This window comes from Rana temporaria, chromosome 9 (genome assembly GCF_905171775.1).
Source record: "Rana temporaria chromosome 9, aRanTem1.1, whole genome shotgun sequence".
Taxonomy (NCBI): domain Eukaryota; kingdom Metazoa; phylum Chordata; class Amphibia; order Anura; family Ranidae; genus Rana; species Rana temporaria.
Window position 1 is genome coordinate 29,498,319 of NC_053497.1, and position 20,473 is coordinate 29,518,791.

Here is a 20,473-nt window from a genome sequence, read left to right on the forward strand (position 1 = left end):
CGGAAAACGACGCAAACTCCACCCAGCGGTCGCAGAAGTATTGCATCCTAAGATCCGAAGGAGTACGAAGCCAAATGCCGTCGTATCTTTGTTTGTGAATTACAAATAAAGATACGACGCGGCAAATTTGAAAGTACGCCGGAGTATCAGTAGATACTTCGGCGTACTTATTCTGTGAATCTGGCCCTAAATGCCTAAGCACAATTTTGCAATTTTGACACATGTTAGTAAAACTGTACATATCATCACAACTACTCATCCAGGTGGATTATAACGCATTTTTTCCAAGACAAATTAGGATTTTATTTTATTTTATTTATTTTATTTACCTTAGTGCAGTCCTCCTTCACTTACCTCATCCTTCCATTTTGCTTTTAAATGTCCTTATTTCTTCTGAGAAATCCTCACTTCCTGTTCTTCTGTCTGTAAGGCTCCTTTCACACTAATGCTCTTTTTAATGCATTTTGCAGAAATGCAGGGAAATTTTTTAACATGGTTTCCTATGGAACATGTTCACATCAATGCTTTTTTGTGCCTCTGCGTTTTTGGAAAGGGTTGGGGACTTTTTTTCATGCAAAAAGCAGCGTTTTGCATGCAATAGAATTCAATAGACGTGCATCCAAAACGCAAGTGCCGCGATTTGCGTTTTGCGTTTTTTTTTTACCTGTTTATAGCTGGTTGTTAAAGTGTATATGTGACTCCACTCCCGAAGGAGCAACAAATTAATTGCCGTACTGTAAAAAAAAATCCTCTGTAGGCCCCATTCACATCAGTGCATTGCGCTAATGTGCATTTTTTTGCAGCTTTTTGGCGTGTTTGTCAGGTGACAGCACAGGAAAGCCTACTTACCTGAATGGGTTGCTATATGTGCGACAAAAGCACCAAAGAAGCTCGTGCGTCTTTTTTCAATCGGTGAGCCTCGCGTGTTTTTTAACCATTGCGTTTTGGCATGCGACTGCTAGCCACGTTTGGGTAATAATGGCGCCACAAGCGAGATTCGTGTTTGAAGTGCGTTCGATGGCGGAACACACAGGTGTGAATGAGGTCTTAAGGTTATAGATAGCAGAGCGGTAAGCGAACGTTCATGAAGATTCTACTTACCCTGTCATGTTGGATCTCTTCCTCTTCTACAGATGCAGACACTTCCGTGTAACACAAGCGCAGCTGGCAGGTGGCTGCTCTACAATGATTCGCAGCGATGTGCCAACCCCACGCAGAAGTTGTACAGGAACAGGATCTGAGTCGGCATTCCGATTGAAAGAAACCGACAACCTCGTTGCCAAATCTTCGTTTTTTACTTTTTTCTATACAGTGACAAATGTGATGCAATAACAAACAAACAACAACCAAAAAAAAGGCTCCATGCACACTGAAGCTGATAAAAGCGATAAAAAAAACGCCAGTAGCTTTGCAGGGAGCCTTTCAACTTTTTTTTTGCGTTTTTGCAATAGCTTTAATCAGCGTTTTTCAGTGTAGCTTTTTTTTTTTTTAATTGATTAAAAAAATGAGTTTTTGAGCGTTTTTAAGTGTTTTTCTGCGTTTTGCGTTTTTTTGCGTTTTTTCCTGCCGAAAAACGACACTTTGAATGCAAATTTCGGGCATTCAGAAAAAAGCCAATAAACTCCAAAGCTCATTAACCTTAGGCTCCATGCACACTGAAGCTGATAAACTGCAGTTTATTGGCGTTTTGGCTTTTTTTTTTTAAAGCCCATAAACTGAACTCTATGTTAGCCTATGTGCCCATGCACACCTGGGCGTTTTTTAGTGCTAATGAGCTTTGGAGTTTATTGGCTTTTTTCTGAACGCCCGAAATTTGCGTTCAAAGTGCCGTTTTTTGGCGGAAAAAAAGCTCAAAAACGCAAAACTCTGAAAACTCAGACAAACGCTCAAAAGCGCTTAAAAACGCTCAAAAACGCCGGTGCCATCGTTTTTTAGCATTTTCTAATCCATTAAAAAAAAAAGTAAAAAAAAAAAAAAAAAGGTACACTGAAAAACGCTGATTAAAGCTATTGCAAAAACGCTAAAAAACGTTGAAAGGCTCCCTGCAAAGCCCCCCAATGTCACTTTAAGGGTTGCCTAATAAAGATTCTGGATCTTGACCATGTGATGTGGGAAATGTCATGCCTCCCATCAGGGCCGCACAGGCAGTACACCTGTAAGGGGCCCGGAGGTCCACAGGGGCCCGAAAAGCAACCCCCTTTTAAAAAAAGGGGTCCGGAGGTTCACAGGGGCCCCCGAGGCCCACAGGGCCCCAGATGGCAACCCCCCTTTCTTTTATTTATTTTTTATGAAAAAAATATATTTTTTTTAATATATTTTAATTTTATTTTTTATTAATGGGCCAATTTTTTTTATTTTTATTTTTAAGAGGTCCGGAGGTCCCCAGGGGCCTGGAGGACCCCAGGGCCCCGTATGGAAACCCCCATTTTTTTATTTATTTTTTATAAAAAAAATATATTTACATTTTATTTTTTATTAAAGGGCCAATTTTTTTTTTTTTTTTTAGGGGTCCGGAGGTCCACAGGGCCCTGGATATCCCCAGGACCCCGGATGACAACCCTCCTTTTTTTTTATAAATGTTTTTTTTTTATATATTTATTTTTTATTTCTTTTATTTTTTATTTATATATATATATGTAAAGAGCCCCCCCGCTTCTCAATCTCAGGCGGCAGCACATCCCCCCCCCCCTCCCCGTTCTCTGCTCCAGGAGGGCCCATGCCTGAAGCTGTGTAAGGGGCCCCATAATTCCTGATGGCAGCCCTGCCTCCCATAGACACGTAGGGCCAGATTCTCAAAGGCGTTACGACGGCGCAACACCATTAGCGCCGTCGTAACACCTCATCTGGCCCCGGGTATCTATGCGACTGATTCTCAGAATCAGTTGCGCATAGGTACCCATTAGATCTGACATGCGTAAGGCTGTTACGCTGTCAGATCTTAAAAGTAATTTTTTTTCCCGCCGCTAGGTGTCGCATCGTCGCTTTTCCCCGTCGTCTATGCAAATGAGGTAAGTACGGCGATTCCCGAACATACGCGAGGTCGACGCAGCGAATTAACGTCGTTTGCGTAGCGTACCTGACGCGTAAGGTTGCCCCTGCTAATTAGCAGGCGCAACCAATGTTAACTATGGCCGTCGTTCCCGCGTCGAATTAAATAAAAATTACGTCGTTTGCGTAAGACGTCCGTGAATGGCGCTGGACGCCATTTACGTATACATCTAGGCAAATGACGTCGGGGCGACGTCATTTAGCGCAATGCACGTCGGGTAATTTACCCGACGGAGCATGCGCAGTACGCTCGGCGCGGGAGCGCGCCTAATTTAAATGGTGCCCGCCCCATTTGAATTGGGCGGGCTTGCGCCGAGCAATCTAACGCTACACCGCCGCAAGTTTACAGGTAAGTGTTCTGAGAATCAGGATTTAAACCTGTAGACCTGCGGCGGTGTAACGTATAGCTCATATATTACGCTGCCCAGGAGCAGCGCAAATGTATGAGAATCTGGGCCGTAGTGTCCGGCACCCCGCACACTGGGAACCACATTTATTTTTTTTTCCTTTGGGGGGGCGGTGCCCCTGAGCCCCCTATTGACGGATCGCCACTGCTTCAAATGAAAGCTGTATATATTGCAGCTTACCAGTCATTAGATGTGGTGGCTGCATTTGTTTTGTTTTCTTTTTTTTGTCTCTCTTCTGTTTTCACCTGGTGATCTGAAGAGTAACACTCGGGGATTAGTGAGACACGACTCTGAAGGAATGAAAACAGGAAGCACAGCAGATAGCAGCATTGTCAGCCTCTGGGGGAGGGGGGCTATTGTTACACCACTGGCATGTTTTCATGCCAGTTTTTTTAATTGCCTGAAGAACACCCCTAATGGGGCCCCCTTTACCTCCAGGCCCCATAGCAGCCAAAAGGGCCACTATGGCTATTGTTATGCCATTGGCATGGGAGCTTTCATGCCAGTGTCTTAAATTGTCTCAACGGCCACCCTAATGGGGCCCCTTTCACCTCCGGGCCCCAAAGCAGCCAAGTGGGCCACCAGGGTTATTGTTACGCCACTGGTGTGGGTGATCTCATGCCAAAGTCTTAAATGTCACAAGTGCTTTTGCAAAATCTGCAAATGAATTGTGCTGCCCGTGAGTTTTTTTCAGCGGCTCCCGCTGCCCATGTAAAGGTCACATCTTTAGTTGCAAAGCTTTGAAACCAAGAAAACGAGAAGTATTCTAAATTGGGCTCCTAAATGAGAACTATTTATGATAAACAAACAGCTTATAAGTACAGAGTCATCCAGATGGAAACGACATACGCTCACCCGTGCTTATATGTAGGTAAAGGATTCGGGTAGAGAAGGGTGAGACCCAGGAAGAGAATATTTCATAGGCACTGCTGTTTCTAAGCTCATTCAAAGCCACAGCAAGTTTTAAAATAAGCTCAATGTCTTTGGTGCACATCATATGCAGCCTCACTGTGCCCATCAATTTCAGCCTCACTGTGCCCATCAATTTCAGCCGCACTGTGCCCATCAATTTCAGCCTCACTGTGCCCATCAAATTCAGCTTCAGTGTGCCCATCAATGCAGCCTCACTGTGCCGGTGTGCCCATCAATGCAGCCTCACTGTGTCCATGAATTGCAGCCTCACAGTGCCAGTCTGCCCATCAGTGCAGCCTCACTGTGCCCATCAATGCAGCCACAGTGTGCCAGTGTGCTAATCAATGCAGCCTCAGTGTGCCCATCAATGCAGCCTCACTGTGCCAATCAATTTCAGCCTCACTGTGCCCATCAAATTCAGCTTCAGTGTGCCAATCAATGCAGCCTCACTGTGCCGGTGTGCCCATCAATGCAGCCTCACTGTGTCCATTAAATGGCAGCCTCACAGTGCCAGTCTGCCCATCAATGCAGCCTCACTGTGCCCATCAATGCAGCCACAGTGTGCCCATCAATGCAGCCTCAGTGTGCCCATCAATGCAGCCTCCCTGTGCCAGTGTGCCCATTGATGCAGCCTCACTATGCCAGTGTGCCCATCAATGCAGCCTCAGTGAGCCGGTGAGCCCATCAATGCAGCCTTACTGTGCCCATGAATTGCAGCATCACTGTGCCAGTGTGCCCATCAATGCAGCCTCAGTGTGCCAGTGTGCCCATTAATGCAGCCCCTCTATGCCAGTGTGCCCATTAATGCAGCCTCTCTATGCCAGTGTGCCCATCAATGCAGCCTCAGTGAGCCGGTGAGCCCATCAATGCAGATTTACTGTGCCCATGAATTCCAGCCTCACTGTGCCAGTGTGCCCATCAATGCAACCTTACTGTGCCCATGAATTGCAGCCTCACTGTGCCAGTGTGCCCATCAATGCAGCCTCACTGTGCCAGTTTGCCCATCAATGCAGCCTCACCGTGCCCATGAACTGCAGCCTCACTTGTGCCAGTGAGCCCATCAATGCAGCCTCACTGTGCCCAGAAATTGCAGCCTTACTGTAACAGTGTGCCCATCAATGCAGCCTCACTGTGCCCATGAACTGCAGCCTCACTTGTGCCAGTGAGCCCATCAATGCAGCCTCACTGTGCCCATTAATGCAGTGGGTTTAACCACTTCCCGACCGCCCCCAAAGCAGATTTACTGCTACAGGACGGCGGTTATGTGTAGAATCACACACATATACATGATTCTGCAGGGAAAGGGGGGATTACCTCTCCAGGTAGATTAGTGGAAATAAAAGTTTAAGCAACAGGTGCTGGCAATGCATACAGCAATTGGATGAGAGAAAATTATGGACAGCCGCACTCCAAAAATCAGCCTTCATTTGTAAAAAATTGTATCGAAAATGCATGCCACGTCAGAACACAGGAAAGAAGAACTGACGCGTTTCACACTATCAAACATCTTATGATCAAGCACTGTTTGATAGTGTGAAATGCGTCATCACCATGCATCAAATACATAAAAACTAAATGCAGAATTAGATCGAATGCATTTCAGGTCCGATATGTGTGTGTGTATGATTTTATTGTGTAATTGTTTTTTATTTTAGAATATGTTATGGTAGTTGTGACGGTATTATAATGATATTCCCGTCAAAGATTCCCTTCTTCCATAAGAACATCACCCAATATTCCATGAGGAGGAATATTCCTGAGATCGCCCATTAAGCCACACATGAGTCAGAGCTCACTGCTGGAACAAGACAGACTTTAATGGTTTCTTCTCAGCTTTATATACAGTACCAGGCATTAAAGCAACAATGAGATCTCCACCCCCCCCTAATCAAACACAAAGGCTAATTACTAAAACATTCTAGACAGGTCGGCACCGACTGATAATCATCATGTCTAATCACTGCACATTCCTTAATTAATGGCATCAAACAAACCACCTTCACACACTGAGTTTCCTAGGCAGACGTTTCGTCTCCGCATGCAGCTTGACACCTCTTCACACCTCTGAGCATCAATAGGTTTTAGACAGTGTTATCACACAATTAAAGGCCTTTCAAAAGCTAGCCTTATTTAACAAATTAACAGTCTTCACAGAGAGATGAGTCACACATGAAATCACCTTTTCATCTAACACACAGCATTAAACTAGCAGGGAGAGAATTAGACTGAAGCATATTTGATATTTGCATAAAAGTCCGTCACAGTAGTAATACTCTGCATTAAATGCCCCTGATGAAAGGACTCTCTCGGTCCTGAAACGCGTCGGACTCAACATCAAAGGAACCATATATATTCGATCTAATTTTGCATTTGGTTTTTATGTTTTTGATGCATGGTGCATATTTTATGCACCATAATTTTTATATTAATAACATTTCTACTCTTTCATATTCTGTCTTTGATCAGTTGCCTTAAAAGTGCCAAGTACCTGTAATGGGGGGAACTCTTTCTTCTATATAATTTAAAGGGGCAATAAATATCAGAAGTGAGTTGTGGAGTTCAGGGGTCCGCTACTTACAGAGTTCAGAGGTGCACTAAATACAGAGTGCAGAGTTCAGATGTGCGCTACGTACATAGTTCAGAGGTGTGCTGCGTACAGAGTGCAGAGTTCAGAGATGCGCTACGTACAGAGTGTAGTGTTCAGAGCGGCGCAACGTACAGAGTGCTGAGTTCACAGGTGCGCTACATACAGAGTTCAGAAGTGTGCTGTGTACAGAGTGCAGAGTTTAGAGGTGTGCGCTGCATACAGAGTTCAGAGGTGCGATACGTACAGATTTCATAGGTGTGCTGTGTACAGAGTGCAGAGTTTAGAGGTGCGCTATGTACAGAGTGCAGAGTTCAGAGGTGTGTGCTGCATACAGAGTTCATAGGTGCGATACGTACAGAGTGCAAAGTGCAGAGGTGTGCTACGTTGACATGTGAATGACGAAAAAAATTGTTTTACTTTGCTTTGATTCGTTAATCTACTTATTTTGTTTAGTTAAATTCTGTTGATCCGTTTAATTTATTTTCATATTTTGAATTTCAGTCCAAATCGAAATTCGGACGAATTTCGGTACGTTATTCGGTAAAATTTGTTTATATTGTAATTCGGGTATTCGAATATATACAATCTCCGAATAATGAAAAATGTGTCCGAATATTAATTCGGAACGAAACGAACCACACATGTCTAGCACTACGTACAGAGTGCAGATTTCAGAGGTGGGCTATGTACAGAGTTCAGGAATGCGCTGCGTACAGAGTGCAGAGTTCAGAGGTGCGCTTCGTACAGAGTTCAGAGGTGTGCTGCGTACAGAGTGCAGGGTTCAGATGTGCGCTAAGTACAGAGTGCAGCGTTCACAGGTACGCTATGTACAGAGTGCAGATTTTAGGGGTGCGCTGCGTACAGAGTGAAGAGTTTAGAGGTGCGCTACATACAAAGTTCAGGGGTGCACTATGTACAGAGTGCAGAGTTCAGAGGTGCGCAACGTACAGAGTGAAGAGTTCAGAGGTGCGCTATGTACAGAGTTCAGAGGGGCGCTACATACAGAGTGCAGCATTCAGAGGTGTTCTACGTACAGAGTGCAGAGGTGCGATACGTACAGAGTGCAGAGTTCAGAGTTGCGCTATGTACAGAGTGCAGAGTTCACAGGTGCGCAACGTATAGAGTGCAGAGTTCAGAGTTGCGCTATATACAGAGTGCAGAGTTCAGAGGTGTGCAACGTACAGAGTGCAGAGTTCAGAGGTGCGCGATGTGCAGAGTGCAGAGTTCAGAGGTGTTCTACGTACAGAGTTCAGAGGTGTGCTACGTACAGAGTTCAGAGGTGCACTATGTACAGAGTACAGAGTTTAGAGGTGCGCTATGTACAGAGTACACTGGTGTGCTACGTACAGAGTTCAGATGTGCGCTACGCACAGAGTGCAGAGTTCAGAGGTGAGCTACGTACAGAGTTCAGAGGTGTGCTACGTACAGAGTTCAGAGGTGAGCTACGTACAGAGTACAGAGTTCAGATGTGCGCTACGTACAGAGTACAAAGTTCAGATGTGCGCTACGTACAGAGTGCAGAGTTTAGAGGTGCGCTACGTACCGAATGCAGAGTTTAGAGGTGTGCTACGTACAGAGTGCAGCATTTAGAGGTGTTCTATGTACAGAGTACAGAGTTCAGATGTGCACTACGTACAGAATGCAGAGTTCAGAGGTGCGCTACGTACAGAGTGCAGCATTCAGAGGTGTTCTATGTACAGAGTGCAGAGTTTAGAGGTGCGCGATGTACAGAGTGTAGAGTTCAGAGGTGCGCTACGTACAGAGCGCAGAGTTTGGGGGTTAACTATGCATAGTGTGCAGGAATCAAGGTCTCTTTCACAGGCTGTTCACGTCTCACTTCCACCCCTCTGACAGGGTGCGAGGGGGAGGGGCCCACATGCAATGGCCTGGAGGGCCGGATTCGGCCGCGGGCCTTGTGGTTGACACACGTGGTCTATAGTATTCCCATTTGCTCCTCTCCCAGGAAGCCACATAAAAGATTACATAGGGGAGGGGCAGAGGAGCTGGATCTGAACAGACAGTAATTAGACACTCCCAGAAAAGGAGAAGGCTATAAAGAGGGAGGGGCTTGTGTTAGTGAATTGACTGTTCCTGTAGTAGTCACATAGTCAAAGGCACATAAAAATATTTATGCAGAGAAATAACACTGCAGGTAACCTTTTCAAATATTCCATTTATTGGGTTTCCTCATTTTGACCGTGATTTTGATTTTCAAGCCTGTCTCTCATTAGCTGTTGTTTTGGAAAATAACGATCATTAAAGTTTAGTGAATTGAGCAATTTGTCTGTTTATTGCATCCTTTTTCCTGTCCTTTCATCTGTGTCCAGTGTGCTGATTACACTTATAGAAATAAAAGAAATGTGTGCATAGCTGAGGGAGAAAACATGATGGCAAAATGTCATCGCTTGTAAAGTAGTGTGATCAGGGGGTTAAAGTGGCACTAAAGGTTCAGCTTTTAAAAAAAATAATACTTACCCGCTCTGTGCTATGGTTTGGCACAGAGCAGCTCCGATCTTCTTTTTCTCGGGTCCCCCGTTGGCACTCCTAGCTTCTCCCTCTCGACCAGCGCCCCTAATAGCAAGCCACTTACAATAGGGGCACTGGTATGTGTTCGCTCCCGAGTCCTGCTCTATGCCTCCATAAGACACATAGAGCCTTGGTTCGGCCCGCTCCCCTGTTCTCTCCTAATTGGCTCACTAGCTGTGATTGACAGCAGAGGGAACCAATGGCTCGGGAGAGGGAGTCCCGGGACAGCCTGAGGCTCCCATGCACATCGCTGGATTGAGAGGGAGCTCAGGTGAGTATTGGGGGGGCTCGGGGGGGGGGGAGCAGCACAAAGAAGGTTTTATACCTTCATGCATAGAATTTATGGACGTAAAAAACCTTCAGGCTTTACAACCACTTTAACTATAGACCATGGGACTCCATAGTAAAGTTTTCATGGGGTGACCTCCCTACTATCGTTGATCTAAACAGCAGCCTGCTTAACTTTGTGCCCTTGGTATGTTCCCCTGTTCTCCCTCTTGTTTGCACTAGGTGGTACAGTCTTTGGCTGGACCCTCCATGCCTCACTCTAAAGCAGCCCATACCTGATTCCCCTCTAAGAGGGAGGAGGACCCCGGAGTGAGGGAGGATGACACCGCTAAGAGGGAGGAGGACCCCGGAGTGAGGGAGGAGGACACCGCTAAGAGGGAGGAGGACCCCAGAGAGAGGGAGGAGGACACCGCTAAGAGGGAGGAGGACCCCGGAGAGAGGGAGGAGGACACCGCTAAGAGGGAGGAGAACCCCGGAGAGAGGGAGGATGACACCACTAAGAGGGAGGAGGACCCCGGAGAGAGGGAGGAGGACACCGCTAAGAGGGAGGAGGACCCCGGAGAGAGGGAGGAGGACACCGCTAAGAGGGAGGAGGACCCCGGAGAGAGGGAGGAGGACACCGCTAAGAGGGAGGAGGACCCCGGAGAGAGGGAGGAGGACACCGCTAAGAGGGAGGAGGACCCCGGAGAGAGGGAGGAGGACACCGCTAAGAGGCAGGAGGACCCCGGAGAGAGGGAGGAGGACACCGCTAAGAGGGAGGAGGACCCCGGAGAGAGGGAGGAGGACACCGCTAAGAGGGAGGAGGACCCCGGAGAGAGGGAGGAGGACACGGCTAAGAGGGAGGGGGACCCCGGAGAGAGGGAGGAGGACACCGCTAAGAGGGAGGAGGACCCCGGAGAGAGGGAGGAGGACACCGCTAAGAGGGAGGAGGACCCCGGAGAGAGGGAGGAGGACACCGCTAAGAGGGAGGAGGACCCCGGAGAGAGGGAGGAGGACACCGCTAAGAGGGAGGAGGACCCCGGAGAGAGGGAGGAGGACACCGCTAAGAGGGAGGAGGACCCCGGAGAGAGGGAGGAGGACACCGCTAAGAGGGAGGAGGACCCCGGAGAGAGGGAGGAGGACACCGCTAAGAGGGAGGAGGACCCCGGAGAGAGGGAGGAGGACACCGCTAAGAGGGAGGAGGACCCCGGAGAGAGGGAGGAGGACACAGCTAAGAGGGAGGAGGACCCCGGAGAGAGGGAGGAGGACACGGCTAAGAGGGAGGGGGACCCCGGAGAGAGGGAGGAGGACACCGCTAAGAGGGAGGAGGACCCCGGAGAGAGCATGGAGAAGCACGAGAGTGACACGAAGAATTTGCTTGATTGTATGCACGTTTTTTGCAGAACTTCTTCCACTTCAAATTTATTGGAATTTTTCGATATGAACTTATGGACTTCAATTAACGTTATTATGTTTACACAGTTATTACTGTAATAATTTGATTAGCTATTATTGCACTTTGCACTTTGTTTATGGTACTTATTAATTGCACTTGCCACTTTTATAAGGTGTTGTAGCTTTTGAAGTTATTCATGTTCTTTGTTGTTTTTTTTTTGCACATATCACTTTAATTTAACACTTGAGAATATATTTCTCATTAGCAACGCCAATTCCATTTCCCCCATATTGCATTTCATTCATAAAAATATGTATTTTTGTGTATGTATGGCCTACTAGAGCTGTTGAAAGTTCTCTTTACTAGATTGTTTTATGGGTCTAGCCCAATTCTGTGCTGCTGCCTTATATTGTGGCTTGGCGGGAGTGTCGCGCCGATTTAAATGAGCATGCGCCGTCCGCGAAATTTCCCGGCGTGCATTGCTCCCACTGACGTCACTAGGACGTCAGTGGTTTCGGCGTGAGCGTAACTTGCGACGATCGGGTTTCTGAATCGGCGTACGCAAACGACGTAAAAAAAAAAAATTGACGCGGGAACGACGGCTATACTTAACATTGGCTGCGCCTCATAGAAGCAGGGGTAAGTATACGCCGGGAAATCCGCTATGTAAACGTCGTAACAACACTGCGTCGGGCCAGCGTACGTTCGTGAATTGGCGTATCTCGCTGATTTACATATTTCTCAGCGTAAATCAGCGAGAACGCCCCCCGCGGCCATTTTTAAATTGCAGTTAAGATCCGACGGTGTAACACATTTACACCTGTCGGATCTTAGGCATATCTATGCGTAACTGATTCTCTGAATCAGTCGCATAGATACGACTGGCCTAAGTCAGAGATACGACGGTGTATCAGGAGATACACTGTCGTATCTCTTTGAGAATCTGGCCCAGGATGTATAATGCCACATTTTTGTGTCTCCACTGCTGGTGGAATAGAGTGCTATAAAAATGCACTGATTACTGTATAAATGTGACTGGCAGGGAAGGGGTTAACACTAGGGGGCAATCAAGGGGTTAATGTGTTCCCTAGTGAGTGATTCTTACTGTGGGGGGAGGGGACTCACAAGGGGAGGAGACGGGCAATCGCGGGTGCCTGGCGGACATAGCAGCCGCCGGGCACGCACATCGGGTCCCCAGTGATGCGGTGAGCACGCGCGCACTCTAGGGTGCCCACGTGTCCCGGATTGCCCGGGACTGTCCCGCAATTGACATGTCTGTCCTGGGTCCCGGGCACCTTTATTCTGGGACAATACAATGTCCCGGAATGAAATAGAGGACACAGCCACCCCCTACTAACTAATAACTGCATTTCCGGAACTGGTTGCTAGGGCCAGCACTGCCTGGCAACTTGCCAACCAGTGACAATTCACTCTCAGACAGTGAGACCAGGAGCGAGGCCTGCGTCTAGTGCAGCACTGCTGTCCCCACCCACCTCGGCACCTCCTCCTTCTCCGGCACCCAGCGGCAAGCAGCAGGGACTGGTGTGATCTTCACTCTCCAGATAGTGACGCCACTCCTTTCCTTCTACGCACGTAGCTCATACAGAGGGAGTGACAACAGCACTGCATCTGGTGGCAAGTGGCACATTCACCTGACAAATAACCTGCCACCAAATTTGCCCCTGCCCCCCCTCCCCCATTTGCCCCTGCCCCCCCCCCCCATACCTTTTTTTGGGAAGGTGAGAGAGGGGGTGTGTCCCTGAATGGCAGTTTGGAAGTGTGGTCACCCTAGCGCGCTCCACACTGCGGGAATCCTAGGACGTCATATGACGGCCGCCCGGAGGGACGAAAGGTTCCTGCGGCCGGGTGTGAAGCGGTTGAAATGCATGTATTATTAACATTAAGCATTCTTGCCTTGCAAACCTTGGCTTTATTTTTTTTACATTAGATTATCTGCATGGAGTTTGTATGTCTTTCCTGTTTTTTTGTCTGGGATTCCTCCAGATGTGTCGCCCCCCCCCCCCCCCAGAGTCCAGGGACAGACTGCAGGGTTCACTGGTGTCTAAACTGACCTCATTATTGTGAAGAGGACACGGGACTGAAAGCAGTGATGTCAGTTATTTATTGTTCTCTACAAAGTGCCAAAGAAAACATCACATGACATATCCTTCCTGACCATACCTAGTGACACTAAACCATATCCTATTCTTCAAAAAGAATCTATGCATAGGACTATTTAATGGCGCTGTTCTATTTTTCATTAAATAGTATCCTACTTTATACCTCTTTGTATGTCCTATGTGAGCTCCCGTACCTCTCCTTTTTTCCCTCACTTCCATTTGCTTGGAGTGATCAGCACACATTAGTTGTGGTTATGTTGCTCTATGCACACTACAAATGCCATAATCCATCTCTAGCACGAGAAAGAGAAGGTGGCTATCTACGTTCCTATATACTGGGGGACCATAGAGCATGGATATAGCCCCCCCCCCCCTCTAACCAGACGTCAGGTCACAGCACCAAAGAAAGGAATTTGGAGATTTGGAGGAGGCTGAGATGCAGTACCGCTTGCCACCCATAGCCTGCTACCAGATGCAGTGCCGCTTGCCACCCATAGCCTGCCACCAGATGCAGTGCCGCTTGCCACCCATAGCTTGCCACCAGATGCAGTGCCGCTTGCCACCCAAACCTGCCACCAGATGCAGTGCCGCTTGCCACCCATAGCCTGCCACCAGATGCAGTGCCGCTTGCCACCCAAACCTGCCACCAGATGCAGTGCCGCTTGCCACCCATAGCCTGCCACCAGATGCATTGTCGCTTGCCACCCATAGCCTGCCACCAGATGCAGTGCCGCTTGCCACCCAAACCTGCCACCAGATGCATTGTCGCTTGCCACCCATAGCCTGCCACCAGATGCAGTGCTGCTTGCCACCCATAGCTTGCCACCAGATGCATTGTCGCTTGCCACCCATAGCCTGCCACCAGATGCAGTGCTGCTTGCCACCCATAGCTTGCCACCAGATGCAGTGCCGCTTGCCACCCAAACCTGCCACCAGATGCAGTGCCGCTTGCCACCCATAGCTTGCCACCAGATGCAGTGCCGCTTGCCACCCACAGTCTGCTACCAGATGCAGTGCCGCTTGCCACCCATAGCCTGCTACCAGATGCAGTGCCGCTTGCCACCCATAGCCTGCCACCAGATGCAGTACCGCTTGCCACCCATAGCCTGCCACCAGATGCAGTGCCGCTTGCCACCCATAGCCTGCCACTAGATGCAGTGCCGCTTGCCACCCATAGCCTGCCACCAGATGCAGTGCCGCTTACCACCCATAGCCTGCCACCAGATGCAGTGCCGCTTGCCACCCATAGCCTGCCACCAGATGCAGTGCCGCTTACCACCCATAGCCTGCCACCAGATGCAGTGCCGCTTGCCAACCATAGCCTGCTACCAGATGCAGTGCCGCTTGCCACCCATAGCCTGCCACCAGATGCAGTGCTGCTGTCACTCCCTCTGCATGAGCCGCGTGCGTAGAAGGAAAGGAGTGGCGTCACTATCTGGAGAGTAAAGATCACACCGGTCCCTGTTGCTTACTGCTGGGTACCGGAGAAGGAGGTTCCGAGGTGAATGGGGATAGCAGTGCTGCACTAGGCGCAGGCCTCGCTCCCGGCCTCACTGTCTGAGAGTATATTGTCACTGGTTGCAAGATGCCAGGCAGAGCTGGCCCTAGCATTAAGTTCCGGAAATGTAGTTAGTAGGGGGTGGCTGTGTCCTCTATTTCATTCTGGGGCACTGTATTGTCCCAGAATGAAGGTGCCCGGGACCCAGGGACAGACATATCAATTGCAGGACAGTCCCGGGCAATCCGGGACATGTGGGCACCCTACCGCCGGCGGATGACGAGCATAGAGATTTCCAGTGACCAGATGGTCACCGGTCATTTCTATAACCGTCAGAGGCCTGGGCGCGACGTTATGACATCATGCCCGGGTACCCAGAAGTAAACAAAGCCGCAATCGCAGCTGGAAGCATGAGATCGGTGAATTTATTTTCACAATCTCATGCGTTCGAGCTTGGAGGAGAGATGTGGGGTCTTATTGACCCCGCATCTCTCCATAAAGAGGACCTGTCACACACATTCCTATTACAAGGGATCAAAAAAAAACTAATTTAAAAAGAAAAGTGTAAAAAATAAAAAAATGTAAGTGAAAAAATAAAATAAATAACATAAAAAAAATAAAACGCCACTGTCCCCAGTAGCTCGCGCTCAGAAGAAAACACGACCGTAAGTCCCGCCCACATATGTAAACGCCGTTCAAACCACACATGTGAGGTATCGCCACGTGCGCTAGAGCGAGAGCAACAATTCTAACACTAGACCTCCTCTGTAACTCTAAACTGGTAACCTATAAAAAAAAATTAAGCGTTGCCTATGGAGATTTTCAAGTACCAAAGTTTGGCGCCATTTCATGAGTGTGCGCAATTTTAAAGCGTGACATGTTAGGTATCTATTTACTCGGCGTAACATCATCTTTCACATTATACAAAAAAATTAGGCTAACTTTACTGTTTTGTTATTTGACTGTTATTTGACTGTTTTATTTTTCCCCCCAAAAAAAGGCGTTTGAAAAATGATGTCATAAGTCTAGGCTAATGACCAGACAAGAAACAGGAAGTGGGCTGTATAAGGTATTTACTGGCCGAAAAAAATGTTTTACTATCCAAAGTTAAAACAACAAAGGCAGAAGATTTAATCGATGGAAAGATGAAAAAATTGCTGAAGGACCGTTTTAAGCAAACTTCCGCCTATGTTAAAGCTCTGCAAACCCAATTAATAAAACCGCATATAAAACTTGATCCTTGAATATCAAAAGTCACTTGTGGTCATTTTAAATCCGCGGGTCTCATTAAAATAATCCCTGGTGATCCTGCCATAAGGTCCTTGTACATGCCCTTCCTGTTATGGGATGACAACGTTCTTTCTCCCGTGCTCCTGTGTTGTCACCCTGTTATGCTCTGTTCCAATCAGGGACTAAAGACAGTCATAGATGGATTTCAATGCTAAGCATTTCCCCCCTATCACATCTGAGCAGCCTATGTGACTATAGAGTCACACATGTGGGCGTATACACAGTGGTAAATGACAGCCCACTCCCTCCCTCCTCCTCCATGCCCACTAACCAGCTAAACACAATGGGGGGCGGGATATTACATGTAGATTAATGGAGGCTTCACCTTCATTCTAAAACACAGGCTGGAGGGGCGTGACACAGCCTTTGACTGGCAGAAATCCGGCCACACCATGTTATTGCCAAAAATAATAAAGATTTGAATTCAAATAAATATTTATATGACAATTAAAAAAGTTTATTGATATTAATTATTTATTTTTACTCTGTATTCCGAAGGCTGTTTTTTTTTTTTTTTTTTACTTTGAACATGTGACCTGCAGCAGAGGGCTACAACTCCTCCTGCTTATGTTTCCCTGCAGGCAGGCTGGGAAAGATCTGGGTCCTGTGACAACTTTATATTGCTTAGAAAAATAGTACTTTTATTTTTTTATTAAAATAATTAATGCCATCATCCATATACAGAAATAGAAGGAACAATGTAAATGAAACAGTGCGTGTTTAGCATCACTTTAAGCAGCCATGTTGATGCGAATGACACAGGTAGTCACTGTTGCCACCATCAGGAAATAATATGCAGCCGCGGCTGATGTGAAAGTAGACAGGAAATGGCTTCAAAGAGGATGTAGGAGATCGGCAGCACTGAGAAACAACAAGGAAGAAAAAGTGAAAGTAGTATTTTATTTGTAAGAAGTTGTTTGTTTGCAATTTGTAATGGTTTCTGATAAACAGTCTGTATTCAATTCCGAAGCCCAAAGAAACACGCATGCTCGGAATCAAGTCGACGCATGATCGGAATCATTGAACTCAATTTTTTCTGGCTCGTCGTAGTGTTGTATGTCACTGCGTTCTTGACGGTCAGAATTTTGTGTGACCGTGTGTATGCAACTCAAAAGTCCGCCGGGAAAACCGAGGGGAAAACCGAGAACCTGCTCGGTTGCTTTTCCCCGTGTACAGACGGCCGGTGTTCCCCGACAGGAAAACTGCCATGACAGCTTTGGTCGGGAAAACCGGCCGCGTGTATGCTCCACTGCAGTGTTTTCCCCATAGGAAAACTGGCGAGCAAAAAAACCCAGAGAATCACGGCGGGAAAAAAAGAGAACAAGTTCTCATTTTTTTGCTCGCAGTTTTCCCAACCAAAAGCAAACATGACAGGAAAATCGGGAAAACCGATCGTGTGTACGAGGCATGATACGTAGAACCCTGTTTCACCAATGGGTCTAAGTAAGCAGTCCCCCAATGGGGATGAATTCTTCCGCTCTGCTCCTAATCTCCAACGCCTCCCTTCAGTGCTGTGTGTTCTCATTCAGCGGTATATAGAAATAAACAAAGGGGATCTAGTGCTCTCTGTCAAAGTTTGATACCACAATAAAATAGAATAGAGGTAGCATGCTCATATAAAAGGCACTCAACCATGCCGGCGTATCAAACAGGTGGCATAATCCCAACCTGCTTCAGAATGAATGGCAGTGACCGCGGGATGATAGTTGAGGGTCTGGCTCCTAATCCCAGACGCGTGTCGTCCTGGGTATGAACTTCATCAGTGGGACCCACTGATGAAGGGGAAAAGTAGTATGCAACTATATCAGTGGAAAGTACCATGCGACTACCGTGTTTCCCCGAAAATAAGCCCGGGTCTTATATTCATTTTGGCAACAAAAGACACAGTAGGGCTTATTTTTGGGGTAGGTCTTACCATGTAATGTGCTGTCTTCTCTTCCCCTCTCTCGACCTGCCTGTTAGGAATCCCCAGTGTGAACTTAGTTAAAATGCTTGTAAAATCTTGTAATCCACTCTATTACTGTAGTATATAATGTACAATGTGTGTATTTCTGTAATATAATTGTGCCAAATACCTTCATTATAGCACCGCTCTGCGCTTCTGTGACCTGCCGGAGCTCATTTCCCTGCATTTATGTTACAGAAACACACACATTGTACATTGTGTACTACTGTAATAGAGTGGGTTATAGGATTTTAAACTAGGGCTTATTTTCAGGGTAGGGCTTATATTACAGTCCTCCTGGAAAATTACGCTAGGTCTTATTTTAGGGGTAGGTTTTATTTTTGAGGAAACAGGGTATATGTTGTCTGTTTTGGCCTACAATGGGAAGTCTATCGACCAGTCTTTTTGCCCAAATGACCGCTATATCTGATGGACTGGTCACAGTGGTCAGCAGTATAGGTAGTGAAGAGGGAAGTCTTTGTATTATGCAACCATATAGTTATTGTGTGCTCAAGGTTTTTATTTTAAATACTCAAAAAAGATGCTTGGAACAGAGTGACCACACAAAACTGCTGTCAGTTTTGTCCTACAAGGAGGAAGTGCATCAACCAGTCCTCTTGTCTAATGATCACCACATCTAATGGACTGGTCAGCAGTATAGGTAGTCACAAGGAAAATACTAGGAGTAGGCAACTATATGGTCACGATCCAGCGATGCGGCCGCCCGAACCCTCGGTTCACTCCCTCCCCTCTCCCCGGTGCCGGCATCACAAGTGTGGGCACCCGGCTGTGACAGCTTGCGGCTTCACAGTCGGGTGCGCACTGCACATCATGCGCCTTCTAAGTGGCCAGACAATCTTCTGGAACCTAAGACAGGTCCCAGAAGATTGCAGGGAGGGAGGGGAAGTGGAGAAATTTTGCTTGAGATGCCTAGGCGGCCCGAGCGGACGTGGGAGCGGGGGACCTGTTAAAATAGGTACCTGCTCCCCCCCAAAAAAAATTGAAATGCCAAATGTGGCATAGAAGGGGCTGAGGAGTGTTTAAAGCCAAAATTCCACTTTCGGGAGGAACTCTGCTTTAAGAGATATGCATGTTGGCTTACAAGTGAGTAGTTCCATGACCAGCATTATTGACCAATGACCACCATGGCTGAAGGACTGGTCACCAGTACTGGAAGTCAAAGGGAAAGTACTATGCAACCAAATGTTGTCAGTTTTGGCTTACAAGGGGGAAATACATAGAGCAGTCTTCTGAGACATGTGCACACTGAAATATTGTGTTTTGGAATTCCGTTTTCGTATATAAATATATATATATAAATATATACATATATGTAAATAAATTTATTTAGTTACTCCCGAAATTTGTTTTTATTTATTTTGTTTTGTTAAAAAATGTTGTCAGTTTTGGCCTACAAGGGGGAAGTCTATCGACCAGTCTTCTTGCCCTTTAACCACCCTATCTGAAGGCAGGGCCATCTTTAATGTTGATTGGACCCTGGGCAAAAATGTTCTTGGGGCCCTCCCATGCAATTTTGCTCTCCACCTGCTCTGAGGCCGCGTACACACGGCCGAGAAACTCGATGGGCGAAACACATCGTTTTCCCATCGAGTTCCTTGTTAGGCTGTCAAAAAACTCGTCGAGCCAAATTTTCCCATTGCCCGTCGAGGAAATAGAGAACATGCTCTCTTTTTGGCTCGACGAGTTTCCCGACGGGTTTCTCGGCGAAAAGTGTACACACGACCGGTTTTCCCGGCAGAATACGTCTCCCATCGAGTTTCTTGCTGGATTCTGCCGAGAAAACCGGTCGTGTGTACGCGGCCTCAGACATACAATAAATATCAGCCTAGACTTAGACCCCTTTCTCACTGAGGCGGTCTGCAGGCGCTATTGCGCTAAAAATAGCGCCTGCAAACCTACATGAAACAGCGGCTGCTGTTTCTCCAGTGTGAAAGGCAGAGGGCGCTAGCAGGACCGCTCCAAAAGTCCTGCTAGCCGCATCTTTGGAGCGGTAAAGGAGCGGTGTGTTTACCGCTCCTTCCCATTGAAAGCAATGGGAAACCGTAGAGGCGCATTGCCGGCGGTATTAACCCTTTTTTTCGGCCACTAGTGGGGGGTAAAACCACACCGCTAGCGGCCGAATACAACCGCTGCACCTCTCGCCCCAGTGTGAAAGGGGCCTTAAAATCAGTTTACTGTATCAGATCAGTCAGTGATTGCGATTGGTTGCCAGAGGTTACAGCATATCATTACCACTTACTGACTGGTTGCTAGAGGTTACAGCACACATTACTGCTCACTGATTAGTTGCTAGAGGTTACAGCACATGATTTCTTCTTGTTGATTGGTTGCTAGAGATTACTGTACAGTAATACTGCTCACTGATTGATTGCTAGAGGTTACAGCACATCATCTCTTCCCTGCAGAGGGGCAAGATTCACATATGAATGCCGCCTTTATTTACATATGAATCCCGG

General features: G+C 47.3%; 1 protein-coding gene across 3 annotated transcripts in view; it reads right to left on the reverse strand.

Moving 5' to 3' along the window:
- The window catches only part of GPSM3 (G protein signaling modulator 3), a 62,115-nt gene that overhangs the window by 23,790 nt on the left and 17,852 nt on the right, over positions 1-20,473 (reverse strand). The window contains exon 1 of one of the 3 annotated variants that reach the window (XM_040323036.1): positions 1,102-1,239. The exons of the other annotated variants lie outside the window; for them this stretch is intronic. The gene's annotated coding sequence lies outside the window, so the exon portion shown is untranslated. Of the gene's footprint in view, positions 1-1,101; positions 1,240-20,473 lie in introns of those variants that run through there. 3 annotated transcript variants of the gene reach the window in all.